Source organism: Rousettus aegyptiacus, unplaced genomic scaffold, assembly GCF_014176215.1.
Source record: "Rousettus aegyptiacus isolate mRouAeg1 unplaced genomic scaffold, mRouAeg1.p scaffold_m13_p_1, whole genome shotgun sequence".
In the NCBI taxonomy this organism is placed as follows: Eukaryota; Metazoa; Chordata; class Mammalia; order Chiroptera; family Pteropodidae; genus Rousettus; species Rousettus aegyptiacus.
In genome coordinates, this window is record NW_023416284.1 from 65,804,096 (window position 1) to 65,824,089 (window position 19,994).

Below are 19,994 nucleotides of genomic sequence, written 5' to 3' on the forward strand. Positions count from 1 at the left end.
AGATGTCTCTCCTTTCCTGTCTGCTTGGTGACAAACCTATCCTTGGAAACCCCACGTGGGTGTCAGCACTGGACCGTGAGCACTGGCTCATTCACTTTTGTATCGCTGGATCCAGTATGCTGCCTAGCATCTAATAGCAGATGCTCAGTTCATGTTTATTGACTCGAATGTACAAATAAACCATTGCAGGCTAGTGATTCAGCAGAAAGACGGGATATAGTGTCTCCTCATTTAAGTAGGCATCTTGGGGCATCCAAACTGCTGGGAGCCATGACTTTCTCCTGCGTCGTCCCTCTGTGTATTTGACAGGGTGATTCTCCTTTCATATGCCATCTACTTCCCATCAGCCATGCCATCCACATCAGTAAATGTATTTCCCCTTTCGTCCATGTGGTAAATGGAGGGGTCACTGAGTTTGGAGTAAGTAGACCTAGAAACTCATCTGGCTCTGCTAGTGACTAGCTGTGTGACCTTGGACAAATCAAGTATTTTTTCTCAGACTTAGATTTTCCTGCTGTACAAAGGCGGAGGCAGTGGGTTAGACTAAAAATGAATGGTTTTAGAAGTGCTCAGCGGTAGTGGGGCAACAGCTGGAACTGAGGCCAGGATCCTGCCTTTGCCCAGAGCAGCTCTGTCTTGGTGCGTTTTTTTTTAATAGTTCTTGGCAGTATTTAGTTCGAACAAAGCATTCCTCAATCAAAACCTGTTTTAAAATCCCTGACTTTGATGAATTTTAAAATCCTTTTCCTACTTCTATTATCTCAGGAACAATAGTCCCTCATTTGTTAATAAGAATAGGCTTTGTGGGTCTCCTGAGAAGGATTATTACTCGCTGACACAATTTCTTCCTTTATTTTTCTTAAAACTAAAATCTAATCATAGGTTCAGCTGGTTCTCCAAACTTAGATGACTTATACAGTCCTGGCTTGTTTGTATTTTTATTGTCTAACTTTCTCTCTCAATCCATGCCGAGATTTGCTAGCTGGTTATAAAACACAGCTCTGCAGTGAGGTCATCTTGGAGATTAGCTCATTGGCCCTACAAGATCAGAGGCAGGCCCAAACTTGTTTTCTGTAAATTCAGTGGAAAGAGAACCAGTGGACATTGTCAAGATTCATTTTAACACTCCCCGCTGGAAAAGCATTTATTAAAAAAATTTAGGATGCAAACTAAAATCCAGTGTATTTGACTACAAAAGAAAAAAAGATACTTGTTGGGAAACTACCACATGCAGGGTGCTATGCTGGGGGTGGTGGTGGAGAGTCAAAACCAAGGTGACACTATGTCTTGTCTTAGGAAGTCTGCAGACCAGAAATCTCTGAAGAAATGATGCAATTAACCTAAAAATTTGAGGATCATAAATGTTTGTTTCCTACTGAAAGTAGAAAGAGACCTTGTGAGCAATTTTGACCTCGTTGGAATAACCTTCAAAGATTAATTTAGTTGAGGTTCATTCTTTGTGATCTGACTCTGAATTCTTTGTGGTTTGTACACTAATGGGTCAATGGGTAGAAGGCACATTACAAATTCTGTAATAACTGTTAAGTGATGCACTTACTCTTTGTTTTATTTTTATTTTTTTAATGATGAAAACTCACTAGAGAAAGCATGGACTTTTGCCTCCATCCCTTTCCATGTACTCTTCTCTCCCTCTGTCTGTCCTCACATCTTATTACTGTGGTTAACTGATCCTTTAAGTCCCTGTTTACGGTGTGACATTCTTTGGGAAGTGCTCCAAAGTTGATTTATGCACCCGTCTTGTGTCATCCTAAAACACCTTTTAATTACCCTTGCTTTACATTTTATTGTATCGGTCTATTTCATTATCACTATAGTTTGTAATATTAACTTATATGTAGGACTTACTGGGTATTACCTATAAACACTCTTAACATATATGAATTCACATAATCCTTTCATTGCTATGAGGTAGGTAGTTATTATCACCATTGTATACATGAAGAAACTAAGATACACAGGGTTAAGTGACTTGTCCAGGGTCACATAGCTAGCACATGGCAGAGCTGGAATTCTAATCCAGGTAGTTTATATCTACAGTCTATACTCTTAAGTATGATACCTTTCTAATTTGAGGACAGTCTTGCTCACAGGTGTATCCCAGGACCCAGCAGTTTGCTTGGTCCTTTGAAGGCATTAAGACATACTTGTTGGAAGAGTACGTGAAGCATGACCCTCACCTCCAGGAACTTCCTCCGTGGTGGCCTGGTCCCAAACAGATATAATACGAGGTCAGAGACAGATTTTAGGAGAGGCATAAGTCCAGGGATGAGGGCCTGAGGAGGGCGGAGAGACTCATGCTACCTGAGAGCTTGGAGCTGACTGTGTGGGCTCAACATTCTTCCACAGGGAACTGGCTTCTCAGCCAGACAGTCACTGGTTTCTCTGGTTGGGTCAAGACAACCTGGAACATGTCTTGCTGTGAACCTTGAACTAGTTTCGCAAGTGGCCTCAATTTTAAGAGAAATATTATGTATTTGGTTTGTAGAAGTCTACTGAAAATAAAAACAGAAATTTTCTCTCAGTGCCAAAGAATGAAGAAATTAAACTGCACAGAACCATCTGTGTAGTGGAATTTCCAAAGCACAGGAAAGAGCCACTTACTTTTTAAAAGAATTTTGAGTCTAAAGAGCTCTCGTAGCAGAAGCTATCATGAGCCACCCCGGTTTGCAAAGCCCCCCAAATGCAGAGAGGACAGAATGTTGGCAGATGTTGGCTGAGGAGAATTGCATGGGAGCACACATCCCTGCCTGTCCTGGAGCTCTTTCATCCTGAGCATTAGTGGAGGGGACATTCACAAGAGCTGCGAACATTAACAGTGTTTTAACAGCACTTATTCATACATGTTCAGGTAGGCTCTAATTTATAGATTAGATACATTGAACCAGGGTTGTGAGAAAAAGTTGCATAACAAAGGCTGTGCTCCCTCTTGCCCATGCTTCCTGAACATGCCAGACTCCTTCCTAGCATGAGGATCCTTTGCATCTCCTCTCCCCACCCCCAGTCCCTTTCAAACTCTTCCCCATTTTTATTGAGTCTTCTTCCCAGATAACTCCAGTGGTCACTCATTTCTCAATTTTTGGAACTAGTACAATACTTGTAATTTGTAGTAAAAAGGTAAAGGCAGTATTATATGATATCCTGTCATATTCTGCCAGTTTCTTTGTCATGCCAGTGGAGCTCTCTAAGCCTTCACACAAATGACAGTTCATGCATATGAGATTATTCTGGGGATTAGTGAAGGAAATATATGTAAAGTGTTTGGCACAGTGTCTGGCATGCTTGTCTCTGGGTCCCCTCTGTCCTAGTGGTATCCCATACATGACTTTGGGGCCAGAGATGGTCTTGTTATGCACCACATATGGCAGACACAAACACAGGGAAGTTGGACAGGGACTAACATTACAAACTGCAGTGATACTGAAGCTAGTCATCTAGTGTCTATGTCCCTCATAATGGGGAGGATCTCCTCTGGGCTACAGAATAGAATGTGCTAGAGCAGCTTAATCCTTGGCTTATTTATTAACCAAGTCAAGGAGGGTTTGTCTGAGGACCCTAACTTACATTTGAGCGTTAGTCTTTATTTATCCTATCTCCTGACTCATCTTGATCCTTTGGTTTTATTTAATACAAGGAACTGAAGTAACCTAGACTGAACAAAAGATTTATTGGCCCAGAGCTGGCAGAGGCGCCTGGGGCCTGCCTCTCTGTTCCAGGTGCCATCCATTATCAAACATCCCGCCAAGGTCCAACTTCCTGGTGCTTATTGCCCCACAAAGCAGGCTGCAGGGATTTTTCATGGGATTAAAAATTAACTATTCTGAAGGTCTCACTATGAGTAAGCAAAAGCTCGCTAGGGCAGAGGCACTCCAGGCTCAAAGTCAGTGACTTGACTTTGGGCGGCCTGATCTCAGAGCTGTGTTGCCCGAGCAGAAAGAAACTGCAGATCTGAGCCGTGGGGATTCCTGGGCTTTGGGTCTACCACTGTGGTCAGGAGCAGGCCTGTCTTTGCGTGGGGATTTTCATTCTCACATTTTTGAATTCTCAGTTCTTTAATTCAAAGTAGCCGGAACTATGAGGTGGTGAGTGGGTGGCATGAAATGACCTGAATTTTGGGCTCTGGTATCAGGATTTGGTCCTGACCATGATTCATGGGGAAATTCTTTAAAAAATATCAGCCCTATTCCTCTGTGTCAGATATTTCAAGGCTGTTAACAGTTGCTGATATTTGCTAAGTACCCTGTGCTTGATAGGCCCTCTGCTGTGTGTTTGACAGCTGTTGTTTGAGTTACTCTTCATAACAACTCTTCGAAGTAGGCACTGTAGTCCCAATCTGCAGATTCAAAGCTGAGATGCAGCAAGGCTGGAAACTGGCATAAAGTCCAATAATTAGAAAGCAGCATAACTGAGACTTGAACCCAGGTCTGCTTGATGTCCAAGTCTGTGCATCTAGTAGAATAGAGGAAAAATATCAACAACTCTCTTCTTTCCTCTCCAGCTCAGTGAAATCAGTGGGAATGCGTGTGTTCTCCTCTTCTTCGTAAGGTAGTCAGCAGCCTCCCAAATCCAGCACCTTGGAAAGGGGGGTGAGGATTTACCTCCAGAGTTCCCTCAGGGAGGGAGGCTCCGGCTGGCGACATAGCCCAGCACTGTGGGGCCAGTTATTTCCTGGCCTAGGTAGAAATGAAGTCTGAGCAAAACTCGCACTGTGGCAAATGGGGTGTGAGGAGGCACGTGTCCTTCTTCTCAAAGGAAAAGTCGAGTCCAGTTTAGATTTACTTCTTTGTAAAAAGTACCAACTGCAAGGGCCTTGCTGAGATTTTTGCTCTGTGGCTCAGACTGAGAATGTTCACTGCAGAGAAGTTTGTCTTAAGCAGGAGAATTTGGGTTGGGCTATATCCAGGGCTGAGGTCAAGGTTGGGTAGAGCCCAACTAATGTGCTTTTCAAATTGGTTAGCTTCTCTCCTATCTGTCTCCTCTCTCAGGATCTTAGCCAGCATCTGACCCAGCTCTTTGTTTCACAGGCACCAGGACACAGGCCTGAGAGGTGAAGGGATTTGCCCAAAGTCACAATGGTTTGGGGGTAGACTCAGAGCTAGAATTCCAGGCCCCTGGTGTGCTTTCCTTAGCCCTGCCAAGCCTTGTAACTCCATTTTGTTCCCGGTAAATTGACACTCTGAGAACTTTGTGTGGGAGGTCTGCAGTCCCAGTTACCCTGTTGGCATTTACCTTCCTTTTGGCATTGACGTTTCTCTTCTGGGAAGAGACAGTTTAGTAAGTGCAGTTATTTGTTGGGGTTTTGCCACCATCTTCCCCTCCCCCAGGAACTGTGAGGAGCTTACAAATGAGCCATGAGGCCTGGCTTAAGGAAGCCTGAAGGGTTAGGCTGGGCTTGTAGGGTTAGGCTGGGCCTGCTCATTCAACAGATGTTTATGGAGCTTTATATCCCAAGCTGGAGGCTACTGTGATAATACTATCACCCTTGCCAGCAAAAGAGCTACCAGTCTGGTGGGGGCCACACAGGTAATCAGGCAGCCATTCTCCAGAGGGGTAAAGTTTCAGAGGGTCATGCAGGGTGTCCCTGGAGCAGAACTGATGGTATCTCACCCAGGGAGGACCAGGGAGGATCACCCAGGGGGTAATCGCACAGCTGGGAATGGAAGAATGACCCAAGTGGCAGGTGAGGGTGGATTCCAGGTTAGAGAGAGGTGACAGTTTGGGGACCACACTTAGTTCAGCGCCTGGAGCAAGAGCTAGACAGGAGAGAAATGAGGCTGGAGGGAAAGGCAAGGCCAGGCCTTGTGAATCTTAATGAAAACATTTTCACGAGAGTAGTGGGGCATGAGACTTCAGTTCCATCTCTTGCTTGCACTCTAAGCATGTGTGAGAGAAAAAGCCTTTGAACTTTGCAGTGCCTACCCACAAAAGAAGGTGTTTTTCTGAAAACTCTGGAGGCAGAATAAGTCAGGACCTCCACAGTAGGGATAATAACTAACCCTGGTGCTCCCTGTTGGCCACCAAAACAAATTTTGCCCTCGGACATGATTTGGTTCCTAACACTGGGGCCAGGCAAGCTCCCATGCATCCTGCTGCTCTGTGCTTTATTTCCTGCCACCAGTCACAACATACACTAGATGACATTTTTGTGGCTCATGCTGTTACCAAAATGTAGAGAAGAGCTCAATCTTTATCTTGTGTACTTTTTTCCTAAATGAAACTATCTCCTATGTTACTATGTTACTGCTATGAAGGTAATGTGTTTCTTATTTAAAAAAATTTAAATCCCAGAAGTGTATTTAATAGAAAGTGGAATTTTCTACCTCCTCTCATAATCCTGTTTTCCCCCAAGAAACCATTATCCTTCCAAAGTTTAAAAGAAATGTATATATATGTATGACCAGACATTTTCTATTGCAGTATCTCAAGTAAAAACAAACTCGCAAGCCCCTCAAAATGTCCTGCAGTACTTTCTGGAAGTCCTCAAAAGGATGCCTCACATGTGTCTGCAAACCTGTCACTGGTTGTGGCTCCATACGACCACTTCTGTGTTCCCTTTCTCTCATGCTTGTTTTGTATCCACTGCTCACAAAAGCTTGGAGAATTTCATAGAAGCCAATTACCAAAGTCCATGGCATGGACGCTATCTCCAAAGTTTCTAATCTTTGGTTGGTAGAGTTTTCTGGGCATGTCGAGTGTCAGGCAGAGGTCGGGGAAGAGCGATCTGCTCACCGTGTGCCAACCACCCTGTGTCAGCAGGGGCCCCAAGACCGCTCTGCTTAGATCCTGAGTCTTGAGACATCTCTGCTGAATGGTCCAATCAGCATCTGTTGCTAATGCTTCTTGTAGGGACCTCAAATTCAGTATGGGGGTCAAGTGGAAGGAGAGATGCTCTTCTCTTTCTAATTGTTCTCTTCCCATTTTTTTTTTGCCTCTGCTCATCCTCACAAAGAAAATTTTTCTCTTGTCCTTTGTCTTCAAAGAGTTTATATTAATTCATAGTTTAATTTATTTAATTCATATATTAATTTATAGATTACCACTAGTAATTGTTTTATTTATCTATATTGAAAATATTTGTATCAGTTATCTTTAACGTTGTTAGTCTTAAGATGTTTTGAAATTTATTTAGTCCAATCTGCCTAATATTTTCATTATTATCCCTTTGTTTTCTGTTCTGCTTATAAAGGACTCTCTGACCCCAAGATTACAATAGTATTCTTTTCTAGTAATGTAGAAGTTGCATATTTAAGTTAAATGCTTTCATCTGTCTAGAATTTGTTCTTGTGAATGTTGTGTGGTAAGAGGAATTTCTTTCAAATTCCCCATAGTGTTGTATGTAGAAGCTAAAAACTAAGAGAAGAGATAGACAGAGCCACACAGCTGCCTCTTGAATGCCCCAGCTGGGGAAAGCCTGTTTGCTGAAAACACAGAAGATCATGCTGTTGGCCAGCTGGAAGTCCCATCTGCTTCCTGCTGAGTATGAATCTCAAACTTGTGTCTTTAGAACTAGCCTTTCCTATGTGATTTTAGTCCAGGCTTCGAAGATTTAGAGACATGTTCGGGGCTGTATTTTACTGTGTGGGGCCAATCCGAAGAATCACTGAGGATAGTGAGGATTGAGTTTCAGAGAGGGCCCAGTATTCTTCTCTCCACAAGACCGGGCCCTACCCTGGTGGAGTGGGCAAAAAACCCTGAGTTCTAAGCTGTCCTAAGATCCTCGATGCCTCCTGGCTTAACTTCAATGACATCCATCCATTCACCTATCCATTCGTTCAGCAAATATTAGTTGAGTGCCTACTACGCGCCAGGCACTTTTCTAGGAGTATAAGTGTGCCATTTTTCAATAGCAACCAATTCTCCAATTCTCTAATACCAACGGGGTACCAAATGATTCAACTCAATTCTGATACAGTCAGGAGTCAGCGTAGACCCCAAAGGTTAAGGGATCGGTCCCATGAAGCTGTCACACTTCAGATGCCACCCACAAATGAGGTCTCACACTTCTGCCTGGCTGACTACAAAATTGAGGCCTCCCACAATGCCCTCACAGATCTGATAGTTCACAGAACTCAGGAACTTATACTTACGATCACAGGTTATCATAAAGAACATAAATGAACTGCCAGATGAAGAGGTATGTAGGGTGAGGCCCAGAAAGTTCTCAAGTGCAAGAGTTTCTGGCCCAGTGGGATCCAGGTTCACCATGTTCCCAGCATGTGGATAAGTTCAACAAACTGGAAGCTCCTGAACCCCATTGTTTAGAGTTTTTATGTAAGGTTTCATCACATAGGAATAATTGATGAAATCATCAGCCATTAGTGATTGAACTTAATTTTTAGCCTTTCTCTCCTCCCAAGAGACTGAGGATGGGGCTGAAAATTCCAACTCCCTAATCACATGGCAACCATTTCCCCACCCTGAAGCTGTTTGGGGCCCCACTACTAGTCACCTCATCACTATAAACTCAGCTATGGTCAAAAAGAGGTTCATTATGAATAACGAAAGACATTCCTATCACTCAGGAAATTCTAAGGGTTTTAGGAGTTCTGTGCCAGGAACCAAAGACAAAGACCAAATATATGTGTGTGTGTATCTTATTGTGTATATATATATATATATATATATATATATATATATATATATATATGTATATAGTACTACAATAAGATATCTACAATAAACCCTTGTGGGGCATATAGTCCTGTGAGGGAATATCACAATAAAAATAGACATGTTATATATGTTGAATGTGATAAATGCTATGGGAAAATAAAAAGTAGAGCAGAGTAAGGGGGTCAGAAGTGGAGTAGGTAGGGTTGGCAAATATGCTACAATTTTAAATGTGTTTCAGGTGAGAACTGATTTAGTTTCAGACAAAAATTCAAGTATTGTGGTTGATGCAGATAGAATCATGAAAAAGAGGGACCTGGAGAGCACAATACAAGCATATGGTTGAAAAAAATCACCCTGGTTCACTATTCCTCTTTTAATAATGAATCGAGTTCTATTTTGGTTGATTAGCAACAGATGACAAGGGTAATACTAGCACTAACTCTGAATCAGGTTTTTTAGAGTTAATCCGAGGCAAGATTAAAATATTGATCAAAATTCAGGGTACTAATGTGACATTGCAGTTATGTGGTCTGCTGGGTGAGTTGAGGACAACTAGAATATTAGATCAGTGTGGAAGAAGTCCCACACTGAGGCCAGCCCTGAAGACCTCGAATCACCACATTGATCTGTTTTTTCCCTTGCACAGAGCAGGATGTTGACATTTTTGGGACATTGCACTCATTCATTTCGTATGAAGAAGTTTCAAACAACCCTGGGGCTCATCAAAACACATAAATTCCTCAGATAGCTGTTTTAAAATCTCCGTGAAGTGACTGTTATACCAACCATGTAAAGTGACTTAGAACTGAGGGTGGCTTTAGAAGGCATTTGGTCATCTACTTCAACTCCTCATTTTATAGATGAAGAAATTGCCCAAAGCCAGTGCGGAGAGTTCATGGGAATCAGGTCTCTCGACTTCTTATAGGGTGTTTCCCCCACCGTATTGTTCTCTTAGGTTTAGAATCAAAGTCACTATATATTTGTTTTGTGAGCGACCATTTAGGAGTGACTTTTCTCTTTGCTAAGAACTCTGCAGCCTCATGGGGTGAGTCCCAGAAGCCCTGTTTCTTCCATGTAAACCTGCTTCTACTATAATGGATTGTTTGGATGCATTTAGTTCTCTTTCTGGGCTTTTGGACTTAGTTCTGGAGTTGGAAATTGAGTCATGTAAGCTGCTTAAGCTGCAAATGGAAAGTCTTACGATTCCCTTATTGAGATCCCATATGCTGTCTTGTCCTAGTTCTTGGATGTCATCCTTCCAATAAAACCCTCGTTTTATTGATGCTGACTCAGATTTCTTTCTGTTATTTGCAATTAAGGAAGTCTTAATTGAGAAACTTAGAAGTTGAGAAGGACAAAGCACATCACTTGCTTCCAGATTTGAGTTTTAGTTAAGACCTTGATTGAAAAGTTATGGTGTTTTTGATGAAAGTTATTACATCATTACCATGTAGGCAATGGTTATGTCATTAAAACTTGAGAGCTACTTGAAGACTCACTGTGAGGGGCTTGTCCTCAAGAAGCTTATGTTCTATCACATTTTGCTAAGAGTCTTGACTTGTCTATCAATAATGGTAATATAAGACAGTGTGAAAAGTGCTTGAGTTGAGTGTTCCAGAGGACAAACCCTTTCAGAAGGAACCTCAATTTCTTTATCTGTAAAGTAGGAATGATAATACCATCATCATAATATGAGGAAGAGTAAATTATATTAATTTGAAACAAAATAGAATAAAATTAAAATGAGATAAAATAAAATGAGATAACATGTGGGTGTTAAGAGAGAGTCTTGGGTTCAAATCCTGCTCTGCCTCTCATTAGCTCTTTGAGCTTGGCAAGTCACTCAATCTTCCAGAGCTTAGGAGGCCTCGTCTAAAAAGTGGGGGTAAAAAAACTACCTAACAGAATTATTTTGAAAGCTTCTGGCTTATAATAGGAACTTGACAAATAATAGTGTTCCTCCCATTTCTATTATGTCTCTTTAGCTTTCTTTGTTTGTCATGGATGGGTTATAGCATCATAGCCTTTGTCACATGATTATTACAGCTTGAGGAAGTCAGAGTTCGTAAACTGAGATGACAATATGAGAAAGGAGAGGGCTCAGTCTCACTCATCTGAAATACAATCTCTGAGAAGAACTGGCCAGGTGCACATAAAGCTTTTTGTATGGCTAAGATGAAGGGCATCTCAGCTAGATGTATGTGTGTGTGTGTGTGTGTGTGTGTGTGTGTGTGTGTTTAAATATTGATCTCCTGAAACTCACTTTGCCATTTGATGTCTGAAAACTAGTTGTGTGTTTCTGAGTAGTGTCTCTAAGCCAAGGGCACTTATAAAGGTAGGAGTGTGGTGGTGGGGCTTCCTGATCTTTGGTTCTGGCTTTAATGGCATTGGTATAAATGTTAGGAGACATCCTAGGACAGTAGACCCCACAAGGCCCATAAGTAGAGTTTTTGTTGTAATTTTTGTTTACACTAGGTGAAAATTCTTGACCATAAGTTTGAGAAACAGCTGTGTCTTCTGGATGAGGCAGTCCATCCAGGTATCATAGGTAGAGTGTAGTTGAAAGAAAATGTGATGGAAAGACTATGGGAACTGGGGCAGATAGATCCAGGAGAATCCCAACTCTACTACTTACCAGTTATGTGATCTTGAATCTCTCTGAGCCCAAGGTTAATCCTCTTAATTAAAGTTGGGATAATAATATCTAGAAATAAATGACATGAAACGAATTTCATGTATATGAAAGTACCTGACACACATGTCCTTACCTTTGACAAAATAGCTATAAAATGACATAAACTTGTTGCAGACTACTTAAAGGTCTATTTTTATTAAAACAAATCAATTCCTACATCTTAAAGTTTTCTTGAGATTTCAGGTATCATTTTCCTAGATCAGAATGGATGGTAACAGTGCCCACCAGCTGGATCAGTTCTAAGCCTCAGGCATCATGGGAAGCAGAGAGACAGTCATTCTTGGATCATTCTGACCTATTGGCCTCTGCATGAAGACAGTCAACCACTCAACTCCTCATGTTAATGAATTGTAGTGGCTTTATTATTTTAGTTCTTTAGAGTAGAATAGCATCTTGATGGCCATCTCTTCAAGCTTTAATCATGGTATTGAAAGTTGATTACAAATGACCACTTCTCTAGGAACTCACTATTATAAATGTTTTCGATACCTATGTTGAAACTTACTGTTCAATTAATAACATCAGGTTGATGTTTCTTAAATTTTTTAAGGTATTGACTACATACCCACGAATGTCATTTGATCACATGCACACACAAATAATATTTAATCATTTATGGCCTGGAAACTGATGGACAGATTGACATAGAAATGCCAAAATGTTTGAGTAAGTTTCCTTAAGCTGAATTAAATGGAATCATCTCTTAATGGCTGTTTAAAGCACCTAAACATGACTATTTTTCCATTTTCTTCTCTAGTTCCTCAATGGCGTCTCACCAGAAAGTCAATGAGACTCAATGCTAGCAAATACCAGTCAGAGTTCAGCTGGTGAAGAGGCAGTCCTGCTAACTGTAAGTCAAAAAAAAAAAATCATCTGAGTGATGTTCAGGAAACAAATGTCCCAGTTTAGAGGCTGGTGACTATATGGGTGCAGAGCTGAGTTGTTAGCTCTTTGGCCGGGGCTTTGAAAGTGAAGCTCAGCTCACTTATATGGAGGCCTCTTGCTTATTTCATACCTACTCATCTGAGTGGCTGCTTGGAGCAGGGAGCCAGAATAAAGGAAGCCAAGACATGGTTCTTGACCTCTGAGAGGATAAAATATGAAACAAAATGTAACTGATTGTATCATTGTCTAACTTTGGAAGAGATGTGACTTTTGCTGTGGAAGAGGTGTGGGAAGAGGGGACAGGTCTGGGTTCTGAAGGCTTCTAGGGTCTGGGGTGGCATGAGTGGGGAGCATCGAGGAGCTCTGAGGTAGCAGAAATCCAGCTCAGTCGATTAGGCACGTCTAAGAAATGAACGATGTGCTTTTGGTTGGAATGTTGTTCCTGTACCCATTGCAAAATATTTATTGATGTATTTACCACCATTGGCTGCAAGAAACTAGGTTACATTAATCAAAACAGGTTCAGTTCTCTGAGATAATATAATTTGCATTTCAGGGGTAAAGAGCTGACAGGGCTTGCACCCAATTCCCCAGGGGTCTTTATTAACCAAATGAGTGCAGGTTCTGTCCTGTCAGGAACTCCTGTAGCCCTGACTAGGCTAGCCGTGGATCTGCTCCAGGCTCCACCCTGAGGGAGCCTGTGTCCTCCAGAATCCAGGCGTCCACCAGTGGAACTGGGCCCCCAAGGCTTTCATGCTTTCACAATCTGCATACCTTGTTGTCTTGAGTTTTGGCTACAAAAGGTCCAAAGCAGGATAGTCCAGGAGCACTCAGGCATGAGCTTCCCAGCAGTCTCTCTTCTCAGGAGACTGTCTCTTTCAGAGCCAACTCTGAGCTTTGCAGTCCCTGGACAACAGAAGGTTACTGGGGGATTATCGATGGATTAGGGGCTTTGCTGAGTGAGCGTGTATGGGGTTCTTTCTGCCAGAGTGATTTTTCTGAAACAGATCTGATCATGCCACTCCTCTAGGGCTCTAGCTATATTTGGAAAAGTGTCACACAATCGCCATTTGCATTAAACTCACCCAGTGAAGGGAGTGATTATTAAAATACAAATTTCTGGGTCCACTCCCTGACCTGTTGAATCTGAATTTCTGCACGGAGGGTTCAGGAACCTACTGTTAAAACAAGCTCCCCCACCGCTTCTTATGTACACTAAACTCTGAGAACCAAAGTACATACCAGAATAAAGTCCAAACTGCTTAGCCTGGAGAACACGACCCACCAGGCTGTGGATCTGCCCAGCTGCATCTTTTCATTCCCCTGGGAGCACCTGCCCACCCTGCACCCCTCCCCCAACTTCTAGCCAAACCGATGCACCACACAGAATTAAGATCTCTGACCCTCATTCTGCTCCCACTGCTAGGACCACCCTCCCTCCCATTCTCTCTTTCTCCCCTTCCTCTTGTTATTCTTTTATTTTTCTTAACTATGTGTGAGCTCAGTCATCATCTCTTTTGGATGAAGCATTGTGCCTCTTCTACTTACCTCTCAGTAGTATGCACACTGAATCATAACCACTTGGGTACTTGTCTTTCTCCCCATTAGACTATGAGTATCCTGAGAATTGGGACTGTGTCTTGTCCTTGGTTTCCCAGTGTGTACTATGCTTCCTGGCCCTTCATAGAGGCTCCAAAACAGTTGGGGATGAATAAAATTCTCAAGTTAGAGCTACCAGAGCCTTGATCTACTTGGATTGAGTACATTTCCTTAACAAAACTCAAGTATTTATTTTGAGTAAAAATTGAGTATTTTAAATAGTTATTTTTAAATTCTTGCATCTCAAGGACAATAAAGAGATTAATATAGAGGAAATAAACCCAGGCTAGGAGATTAACCACGTACGCTTTGATATAGATTGCTAAGCAAATTGTAATTTGCAACAAACTGCAAGTGGAGGTACAGCCACAATGTGACCCTATCTTAAGTACAAAACCACACTCATGGAGCTAGAGTTAGATGGCAGAGTGTTCGTTGAGTGGGCTACAGCTGAGCATTGGGGAAACCAGGGGCTGAAACTAAGAGAGCGGTCTTACCCCAGGACCTCCAGGGAGAAAACAGTCAGAGGTCTGGGTCAGCCCCGGAAGGCACACCGAAGATCCAGTAACCTCCCCAAATCCCGAAGGCAGCCACTGGGGGAGAGGCCATGAACACCACTATCATCAAAATTCAGGAGCTGGACAAAAACAGCCAAGAACTGTGAAGGCTGGAAAAGTCAGGGCTAGCACTACCCTCCAGGAGCTGTTGGGGTGACGTGACAGGCATCCGTGATGTTTTACATTGAAGGCCTTGTTTCGGGTCATCCTGTGAAAGTTACTGTAGGCTCTGGGTGTGAGTTCATGGAGACAGGACACCTACAGGAAAAGTGGACATCTGGGCATGGTAGGCAGGAACCCCTTGATAACATTCTTACCAGCCTCTGTTCTCTATCTCCTTTTTAAAAATAAACGACCGAAATTTATTTCTCATAGTCTGGAAGTTGGAAGTCTGAGATCAGAGTGTCAGCAAGATGGATTTCTGGGGAAGCCCTTTTCTGGTTGCAAGACTGCTGACTTCTCATTGTGTCCTTACATGGCCAAGAATAGAGAGAGGAAGCAAGCTCTCTTGTTTCGGCCTTTCTCTTTGACTTTGCTACTGACCATGGCTTTTGTGGTTTTAAAAAGGCCACAGTCATATGTGGGATATAAAACTGAAAGCAACAAACAAACATGACAAACAAACAGAGACTCATGGACATGGACTAGTGGATTATAGGTCATCAGAGGGAAGGCGGTAGGGGAAATATGAATGGGGTATAGGGGTTCAAGTATTTGATGATGGAAGGAAATTTAATTTTGGGTGGTGAACACACAATGCAATATACATATAATGTATTGTTGAATTGTACACTTGAAATCTGTTTGATTTTATTAACCAATGTTACCCTAATAATTCTAATAAAAAAGGCCACAATCTCTTTTTCTGCTCTAGCCAACTACAAGTGACCCCCTTTTAATCAATTGCCTCCCAAAATGAAGTCAGATCAAGAAATAGTGAGTCTGTCACTTGCCATGTTTGACACTTTAATAATTCTTAAAGCTGTGAGCCTTTTTCCTTTTGCAGTTGGCTCTGATGAAAGATGCAGGTTCTTAAACACTGACCACCTGTTTTACCTCTGCATGCCTTTTTCCTCCTTGGCCTGGTAGGAAGCTTATGTCTGGCCTCCCTGCATTAACTAAGTCTGTTCCTCAACCTCCAGAGGGTGTCGGACCCAGAATGTCTTACCACTCATGCTTTTTTAATTTTCTTAATTTTTTTTTTCAGTTAGGTCAGTATCTCCAATTCTTTTCACCTCATCAAAAGGCCGAATGAAACTACATTTGTTCATTGAATTTCCCATGGACCCATGCTATTGGGGAGTATCATGAAGGCAAATTGTCCCTGTGTCCTCCAGCCTCTGTCCTGGGCCCTGTATTATTGACCTCAAGTGCGTGTCCGCCTTCAGAGCGTAAGCCACCCACTCATCTCTCTGCATACAGTTTCAGCTTCTTTTCAACCCCCTTCTCTTTCCTACATTGCTGTTTGAATCCCAAGGTGTAATGCTCATTAATATTTTAAGTGCTGCAATATATCCCCTTCCTTCTCTCTAGCTCTTTCTTTGGCGGTAATTGTAGAAATACTGTGATTTTGAAAACACAGTCTGACAAGTATATACGTGCAGTTTTGGCCTTTGCTTGATACCAGTCTGCTTCTCTGCGGTTCTCTTTAATTAAAAGGGAGGAAGGTGTGAATGTGGGCTGAAGACAGGACCGGGGCCGTTGAGACGAGCCTGCTCCTGGCTCTGACATCAAGCCTCTCTCTGGCCTTGGGGAAGTTCCTTAAATCATTACTGTTTTACTGGCTCTAATGAAGAGTCCAGCCAGCTTCTTGAAGATATGCTAAATATTATTGAAAATGTTAATTATAGAAAACATTTTTTTCAGGTATCTCCTCAGCCGCATCTTTTGGCAAATTCCATATTCCTTTCTGCAAGGTTCAGGGTCAGAAATCCTGGTTTCCCTCTGCCTGAGCACCTTCAGATAGCTGGCCCGTTTTTCACTGAAATAGAAATATCAGACATGGATATTCGTTAATCGTAGCTATTTTTTTAAAAAAGACTGAACTGAACAAATTCGAGTAGAATGTTATAAAAGCCAGGGCTTTTTGCCATAGAAAGATTCTGTGTGTGTGCATGTGTGTCCCCACTGTGGGCCTTGTGTTATGTAACACCTGATCCTTGATCCCTGGATGTTATTTGGTGAGTAGCTGGTTAGATTTGGGGCTTATGGTATTTTGGAAGATGTTTGTAGCCTTGCTGGGAACTAGATGACTCTCTAGAGTTTCAATCCCACTGATAAATAGTCTCTTCCGCTGGGCCATCTGACACAGCCCAGCTGGTTTTCAGGTCCAGTGATCTTGCTTATTCTGATTCCTAGAGAAAGAGTTCTGAATGGTTAGTAGGGAGCTGGTTCCTGAGCTCATCCTAGGCTTGTAGGAAAGGTTCGTGGTACCCCTGAGGGCATTTGCAGTTCTATGCAGGGGTTTCCAAACTTGCTCCTTTGAGGAGCTTTAACATCCTAAGCAGTTACTTGAATTTATTTGGAGGAAGCATATGTGCTTTCAGCTGGGATGGAGGGCTCAGTCTACCTACGTAAGCCAAGCTCCTTCTTTGGGGCTGCCCCAGGGCCCATCGCTGCTACTATGGAGGGCCTAGGAACTTGTTACCTGCTCGCTTCAGTCTACGAGGGCTTAATTTTGGCTGTTGGGTGAAGCAAAAATAGTATTTCTGTCACATTACTTAAGTCAACCAAGCTAGGTGCTGTAACTAGAGGCATACACTAATTTAGCCACCTACTGTTCTAAGGGTGTGTGTGTATGCTGTGTTGCTGGCATCTCTGCCTCTGTCTCTGTCTCTGTTTCCCTCTCTGTCTCTCTGTGTCTCTGTCTCTCTGTCTGTCTCTCTGTCTCTGTCTCTGTCTTTGTCTCTCTCTCTCTGTCTCTGTCTCTTTGTCTCTCTCTCTCGGACCCAGAGTCCTTCCATCTTGTAGTTCTGCCAGCCTGAGCCCTTGAGGTTGTTTCCATGGTTGAAGCTGGGTTACCGCAAAACTGAGTTCCAGCTGGCAGAGTAGGACAAGAGAGTGTAGGAGGGGCACAGCTGCTCTGACATTGTATGCAATACTTCCACCTCATCTGTTGTAGTGGACTTAGTAACAAGGATATACCTCACTCCAAGGCTTGAGGGATGCATTCCCTACCTGGGAAGCTATGCATCAAGCCTTTACTCTGTTATTGTGAAAGAAAAAGAGAATGAATTTTGGTGCATAGCCATCAGCCTTTCTACATTCTACCTTTTTAAATTATTCAGATACTTTGAGTCCTGCATTCCAAGCCTGCCCTCTGGACCGGCTTCATGGGTGTGAGGCCTGTGCAGCTACACACGATTCCACACTCACAAGGGTCTTGCTATTGATTCAATGCTCTGCTTTTGCCATCTTGAAATGCTAAATTTTTTAACGGCGCCCACATTTTCATTTTGTAGTGAGCCTCGAAAATTATGTAGCCAGTTCTGCCTGCCATTTCGCAAATTAACATTTTCATTCTACTCACTTCAGTATTTATTGAAAATCCATTTTGTGGTACGACACCATAAAAATCATGTGATGGGTGCAAAAGTAAAATTCAATATCAGAGGTCTTATGATTCAGTAGGGAGATGACAGAAGTGGAGTAAGTTGTCATCCAAAAGGATTGCTGACACAGTGCTGTGAATATTCATGGGAATGAAAGGCAGTCTCCGACGGGTGATGGCGTTGGTAAGTGGCGGTTGGTGGTATAGCTCTGGGTAGGATATTTTAAATAAACTGTTTTAGTCATACCGAAAATACAAAGAGTAATCTTACAAATCTCTATGTACCTACCACCTAGTTTTGTTGCTTCTGAACATGTTGCCATGTTTCCTCCAGATATTTTAAATAAATTTTATTATTACACATACAGTTGAGCCTCCTTTGTGTCTCTCCCGGATATGGTTTCCCTTCCTCCCCATCTAGAAGCAATCACTTCCTGAAATCAGTGTATATAATTCCTAGGCATGTCATAGTATTCGTTACTGTGTATACATGTATCTATAAATAACCTTTAGTACTTAAACATGTTTTACATTTTATTAAAATGGCATTATACTTTATTCATTCATTAATTCAACAAATATGGCCAGGCAGTTTTAAGCACTGCGAGGAGGGGGTTATACTGCCTAACTCCATGAGCTGGTGTGCTAGAGTCTGCCACCAAGTATCTCAAGATTGGAGGTGCTCTCCCCATCTCCACAAAGGCAAGTCATGCCATTCCATAGCAGTGCGTGCCAGCCTGCTCTCCAGTTATCTGTGAGGGCATTCAAATTAGAGCAGCAATGTTGCAGGCTACCCCCATGCTACCATGACCTGAACAGACCACCTCTAGACACCTACTTAATTCAAGGAAAATGTACCCTTTCTCCACTTAATCTTGCCAAAGTTAACCAGGTGGCAAGACAACATTCTCACTTTGCCATGGTGCATGATAGGACTAGATTTGCTGGCACTGACTCTTGCTCTCCATGAGTGAAAGCCTATTGAGCAAGTTTGGATGCATCTACTCAAACCACCCATGAACTTGCAAGTCCAAATAACTTAATTGACTGCATAATCAACTGCAAGGCACCAACACTAATTAATGAGATCTGCCAGATGTCCAGGACCCAGATCAAAACTGCCAATCCAGTGGAAGGCTCTTCTGATAGGCAGGTTACTATCACTCGTCTTGCTGCCAGTATTAGTCTGGCCCAGTAGCTAATCCATGCCTGGCTTTCCTCTGAGAAGGGCATGGAGTACAGCTGAAACAGTATAGGTTCACTGATAACCCCTTTCTGCTGTTTTTCCATGATCCAACTGTGTAATTTCTGGTCAGTCTATCCAAGTTGTAAATAATTTGTAAGTGCTTGGTTTCTACACAAATTTATCACCTACTAATAATTTAAAATTACGTTCTCTGTTTAGCTCTTAATGCTAGGATCCATATTTAATTTTTTTTTTTTTTTTGCCTATAGCACCTGGTCTTCCTTGGTGGTCTCCCATCCAAGTACTAACCAGGCCCGACCCTGTTTAGCTTCCAAGATCAGAAGAGGTCAGGCATGTTGAGGGTGGTATGGCCATAGACCATATTTAATTTTATAAGCTTTTTTCTGTATTTTTCTTTGTTCTGTTTTTTTTTTTTTTGAGCATGAATTTTACTTCCATTTGTTGATAAGAAATGTAAGAGTGGAATGTTAATTTCAGTTTAGTTATGTAGTGTCAATAATTTAAAAATGAAAAAATAGATTGGTTAACAACAACAAAAAGTAAAGAATTTAAACAAAAATTTCTTCCCTCATAGAGTTTGTATTCTAGAGAAGCAGAGAGACAATAAGCAAGAAAAGTAAGTAAAAACATATAGAATGTTAGGTAATAACTACTAAGGATATAAGAAAAAACAGATAAGGGGGTATGATTTTAGGATGGGTTTGGGGCAGTTGAAATTTTAGATCTAGTAGCCAGGGAAGGCCTTGCTATCCCTATCCTTCCACCATTAGATATTTTTGCTAATTATTATGTTTCAAAACATATATTTCTAATTCATTTACTTTCATTGGTACATAACATCCATTGCATAAATAAACCACAATTCATTTT

General features: G+C 42.0%; 2 pseudogenes; one reads left to right on the top strand and one right to left on the bottom strand.

The window, feature by feature from the left end:
* Positions 1–18,092: 18,092 nt before the first annotated feature.
* LOC107504739 lies at positions 18,093–19,279 on the top strand (annotated as a pseudogene).
* Positions 19,280–19,363: 84 nt separating this feature from the next.
* LOC118606582 lies at positions 19,364–19,482 on the bottom strand (annotated as a pseudogene).
* Positions 19,483–19,994: the final 512 nt, after the last annotated feature.